Here is a 6143-nt window from a genome sequence, read left to right on the forward strand (position 1 = left end):
GGACTGGGGCATCTCCGTCAGCAGCGTCAACTGCGGGTGGACGTACTTGGCATCCATCATGACCCACTTGCTCCTGAAGCCCTCGGCCTTCTTCCCAGCCTTCGAGATCGCGTTGGCCTTGCCGGCTGCGACGAAGTTGGCGCATCCAGAAGTATGACCGTCGTTGATTCGGAGGAAGAAGAAGTGGCGCAACAGAGCCACGGACGGCATCACCCCGACATACGCCTCATAGTAGAAGGCAAAGATCGACAAGAGAAGGACGGAGTTGGGATGGAGATGAAGGGCCTGCAACCTATAATGGCGGAGGACGGCATAGAAGAAGTCGGAGAAGGGGGGAACCAGGCCCGCGACGATGCTGCTCATGAAGAAGGGGTAGAAGGTGCTCTTCGTAGCTTCCGGCTCAGCAGAGCCAGCCCGGAGCTCGGTCTTCCCCTTCTCGTTGTTCTCCCCCGCCGTCAGCAGACGCGTGGCGGCGAGGTTCTTCTCCGAGACATTGGGCGCATCCAGAGCCGGCTCGTACCAGGCAGGCGGCGAAGCAGCCTTGGCCTTTTGGGGCGCCATTGGTCGGAGGCTCGGAAGGGGATTGAAGCAGATTTGGAGATTTCGGAAGCAAGGAGCAAGAAAGGGTATCTGGAGCAAGACGAAGGAAAGAAATGAAGGCAAGCGTTGCCCGCGCCAGTCTTTTGTCAGTCGGGCAGTTGCCAAGGCAGCGTGGGGAAGCGGAGACGCCCACGTCCAATCAATCGCCATGCGTCGACCAAGACCGCTGGCTGTTGGGGCCCGCGGTGCTCTGCACTTGCCCTTTGGCTTCGCCTCGAAGCCAAGTCCGAGCGCGCCTTGGGCCCGGGGGCTACTGTCGGCGTCCTGGGAACGGGGGTCCCCAGACTTGCCTGCCTGCGGCCCATGGCGTGGCTCCACTAGTGGCCCTGTACGGCCCATCTTCACCAGCAAACACTCAAGACCCTCGCGAGGGGCCAAGCCTCGCGAGGCGGACGACGCAAGACCCCCTCGGGGGCATCCTCACCAGGCTGGCTAACGAGGGGCGGAGGGATCAAGACAAGGGGAACCTCGTGAGGTTCCTATGACGTAAGCCGTGACAACCAAGGCCAGGCGGGCGCCAGCGAGCACAATGTCCTCGTTTCCTCTTTGGTGCTAAAGAGGCAAGCGCAGGCGAGGAGTCTCGAGGCGTCAGGCAAAGGTTTCCATATCGGTGCAACGAGACTAAGACCAGCAGGACGGCAGGACGGAGGTCACCGTGGAGCCCAAGACGGCGTCACCACCAGAGCCTTTGGCAGGCGAAGACCACCTTTAGTCAGGATAGCTTGTACTAGTTGTCCCCCTTCAAATTGGCCGTTGTGGCATCCCTTCCCGCTCAATATTTGGGAAGAGGACCAGGGCCTCTATAAATAGGACTAGCCACCATCGTAGGAGGCATCGTATCTGATATCTTATCATCTCACCTGATCTGATCTGATCTGACCTGGGACGGATCATTGAGACTATCCTCACCCACACAAGCTCACCTAGCACAAGAACACCTCTCCTCAGGAGGCTGTTCCTCCCTTGTACTGTTCATCATCAGCCCGAGAGGCAATCCACCACACCACACTGGAGTAGGGTATTACACCACATCGGTGGCCCGAACCAGTATAAATATCGTGTCTCTTGTTCTATGGGTTCGATGAGCTAGTCTTTGAGATCGCGATGAGGGTGAGGGTGTGATTAGGTAGAGGGGAGGTCTTCGTGCGCACCCCAGTGTTCGAACCTCAAGGGTTTTGCCGGAACCCGAAATCTAACAACACCCAATGTGAACGGTTTATTGAATCTCGATCGTGTGATACACATATTCATAATATTGATGCCAAAAGATGCAAAGTTGATAATGATAGTGCAACATATTTGTGGCACTGTTGTTTAGGTCATATTGGTATAAAGCACTTGAAGAAACTCCATGCTGATGGGCTTTTGGAATCACTTGATTATGAATCACTTGATGCTTGCGAACCATGCCTCATGGGCAAGATGACTAAGACTCTGTTCTCCGGAACAAAGGAGCGAGCAACTGACTTATTGGAAATAACACATACGGTATATGCGGTCCAATGAGTGTTGAGGCTCGCGGCTGGTATCGTTATTTTCTGACCTTCACAGATGATTTGAGCAGATATGAGTATATCTAGTTGATGAAACACAAGTCCGAAACATTTGAAAAGTTCAAAGAATTTCAGAGTGAAGTGGAGAATCATCGTAACAAGAAAGTAAAGTTTCTACGATCTCATCGCGGAGGCAAATATTTGAGTTACGAGTTTGGCCTTCATTTAAAACAATGTGGAATAGTTTCACAACTCACGCCACCTGGAACACCACAGCGTAATGGTGTGTCCGAACGTCATAACCGTACTTTATTAGATATGGTGCGATCTATGATGTCTCTTACCGATTTACTACTATCATTTTGGGGTTATGCATTAGAGACAACTGCATTCACTTTAGATAGGGCACCATCTAAATCCTCTTGAGACGACACCGTATGAACTGTGGTTTGGCAAGAAACCTAAGTTGTCGTTTCTTAAAGTTTGGGGTTGCGATGCTTATGTGAAAAGCTTCAACCTGATAAGCTCGAACCCAAATCGAAGAAATGCGTCTTCATAGGATTCCCAAAAGAAACTGTTGCATACACCTTCTATCACAGATCCGAAGGCAAGTTATTTGTTGCTAAGAATGGATCCTTTCTAGAGAAGGAGTTTCTCTTGAAAGAACTGAGTGGGAGTGTAACGCCCGAATAATTATGCTACATTAAACCACTGTTAATGGTGCCATGTCATTGATTTTACTGTTGTTAAGTTCGCGTTGATTCAAAGTCGGTTCCAAATTCGAATTTAAAATCAGTAAAAAGAAAAGGGGAAATTAAATAAAAGAATAAGAGAAAAAGAAACAAACAAACAAAAAGACATCCCCGGCCATTGGGTCAATAGGCCGAGCTGGCCACCCACGCGGCCCAGCCGGCCCACCCCCGCTGCCCCTGGCCTATTAGGCCACACCCCCAAACCCTAACCACCCGATCCCCCACTTCCCCCATGCCCCGACGCTCCTTCCCCTCTCCTCCCTCGATCTGGAACGGGGGCAGCGACCCCGATCCCGCGTCGCCCCTTCGCCACCTTGTCGGTTCTTGCCTCTTCGTCTCCTCCCGCACGGCGCCCGACACCCCCTCGACCCGTGCTGGAACGGGGGCACGACCCTGCGGCGCCCCGATCCCCGACGTTGCGCCGTCGCCGCTCGCCGTCACCTCGCCGGCGTCGTCTCCCCGCCTCTCCCCCGACCGGCTACCCCACGCACGCCTTTACACATCTACAGGGTCGGTGAGGCCCCCCGTCCGCTTCCTCCTATAACCCTCCTCTGCTCGCCGAAGTGTCGCCGTGACCGCGTCCGGGCACTGCGCTCCTATGCTGCCGGCGCGCGCCCGCCGAACCTTGACCTCCCCGCCCACGCGCGCCTTCCTGGCCGCAGCTACGCAGGGCTGCACCCTGCCTCCCCATGCCGACTCTGCTGCAGTATTCCGCCGTGTTTGGCCTCGCCCGCTGCCTCGTGCGTCCTTGTTGCCGCCGTGCTACTGCGGTTGCCGCCGCCACGCCGTATGCCCCACCTTCGACCGCCTGACACAACTCGCCGCCTGGCCTCGCCGCAGTTCGCCGTCAGCGGCGCCCTGCTCCTCGGCCGCGCCACTGGTTGTGGCCGCCGGAGCTTAGCGCGCCCGTGCGTGCCTAGGCCTCCTCTGTTGGCCTAGGCCAATGACCGCAGGGGCCCCTTTTTCTTTAGATCAAAAAAATGAAGTGAAAATGTAAAAATAGTTAATTTATTAACTAAAGAATTAATCTAGCTTAATTAGCTGATTAACTTCTAAATAGCCTAATCTTTCAATGACAGTAGGGCCCGACCACTAATTAAACTGTTTTAAACAATTTGTTAAACACATCTGACATTGACAGTTGGGCCCTTTGACCCTGTTGACTGGTCAACGTTGACCCAGTCAATGTTGACTGTACTGCTGACTAGCACGGACTGGCCCCACATGTCTTTGACTGTGGCTGGGCCTGCGCTGTGTAATAAGAAGTATTTTACTGTTTAGTTTGAGTTAAATAAATTCCAGGATTTTCAGAAATTGATTAAAAACTTTGAAAATTCATATAAAATAATCCGTAACTCGGATGAAAAAGTGTTATACATGAAAGTTGCTCAGAATGGCGAGACGAGTCCGAATACGCTGTCCATTCATCTACCACACACCCCTAGCATAGTGAACATCGAACATTTCCCCTCCGTTTCATGTGTTCGAAAATGCCAAACCTGGGGAAACATTCCCGGATGTTATCCCCCTTCGTCGGTAACGTGTAGCACCGCGTTAGAACACGTCTAGCTCTGCCTGTTGTCATGTTATGCACTTGTTTGCCCTGTATTTACTGTTTCTTCCCCCTCTTTCTCCGGTAGACCCCGAGACCGCTGTTGAGGCCCCTGTGATCGACTACGTCGCCGACGACTCTTCTCCCTTTTCAGCAGAGCTTCCAGGCAAGCCCCCCTTTTGATCATCCCAATATCACCCATTCCATTCTCATGCTTGCATTAGATTTTGGTACTGTAATTGATTGCTCCTATTTTGATGCATAGCCTGCTTTTGTACCTGCTCTTGTACCTTACATGCTTATCCTAAACTGATTTGTATAGGTTGGCTAGTGATCCATCAGTGACCCCCACCTTGTCCTTGTTGCCCCTGCTTCATCATCGACGACTCGATCAACGTGATCGACGACCAGAGCCCGACACCTCACATCACATCACGCCCCTTTTGTTGCTCAACTCTGCAGAGTTACCATCGAGTGCTGAGGGTGGTACCTCGTACATCACTCCTGATGAGATCTCTGTAGTGTAGCTATTCGGTCGTGGTCATCGAGGGTGATTCTTCCTTAACCACTTCCAATATGGCTCTGCCGTGCAACACCTCAAGTGTGAACCTCGAGGGTGGTTCCTCATATGTTCACCTTAATGATTACATCGAGTGGAATCCACCGAGGGTGATTCCTCGGGTTTTCCCCTTGATGTTTGGACACACAGTTACCTTGACTTTACTTGAGGCCTTTGTGAAAGTCGGGCGGGCCCGGAGAGCACCCGCAAGATAATTACGTGGCACGGCCGAGCGTTTTGGGCCTTGCCGTAAGTCCACGAGACTGGGCGACGGGGTCACATTATCGTGAGTCTCTGCTCATCTCCGCAAGCTAATAATACACTATGGTTTGGGTATTTGTTCTGAGTTGGCCTCTGGCCTTTACACACTAACCACCACGCAAGAATAGTTATGGGCCTCGGCATTGTAGTATCAGCTGAAGCTTTGTCAGACGTCCAATTCAGCATTGTGGCCGGGCCGGATCGCGCCATCCAGGCAGAGGTGGTGCTAGTATCGCCTTGCGCACAATGATCCGGAGTGCAACGGGCAATGGGCCCAGACCCCGGAGTTCTTAGGATGTAGACTGGCGGGGACCTCTCTGCTGAGCCTAGGTAGGGCTACGACGTGTTGATTTTCTGAGGCCGGGCATTGACCTAGAAAAGTGTGTCTGGCCATAGTAATCAAGCGTGTTGGAAAAAATGGTGCACCCCTGCAGGGAACATTATCTATTAATAGCCGTGTCCACGGTAACGGATGTTCAGACTTATATCCTGATCTATTACAACTAGAAATGGATACTTGAGATATGTGGCTCCGGGATTGCTTTCTCGCAGGGAGTCGAGGAAGGATCTCTGGGCATTAATGCTACAACATGCTTGTTAAATATAAAATGCTATTCTTTACTCTTCTACATGCTGCAAGATGCTTGGAGCTGCTTGAAGATGCTAGTCTTCGATAGGCTAGGCCTTCCCCTCTATTCTGGCATTCTGCAATTCAGTCCACAGATACAACCCTTCTATTTGATACCAATGCATACTTAGTATAGATCTGATGCTTGCGAGTACTTTGGATGAGTACTCACGGTTGCTTTGCTACCCCTTTTCCCCCTTCTTTCTTCATTCCGGTTGTTGCAACCAGATGGTGGATCCCTGGAGCCAGATGCCACTGCCGACGGATACTACTACAAGGAGGCCGCCGAAGACCAGGA

This window comes from Triticum aestivum, chromosome 2D (genome assembly GCF_018294505.1).
Source record: "Triticum aestivum cultivar Chinese Spring chromosome 2D, IWGSC CS RefSeq v2.1, whole genome shotgun sequence".
Taxonomy (NCBI): domain Eukaryota; kingdom Viridiplantae; phylum Streptophyta; class Magnoliopsida; order Poales; family Poaceae; genus Triticum; species Triticum aestivum.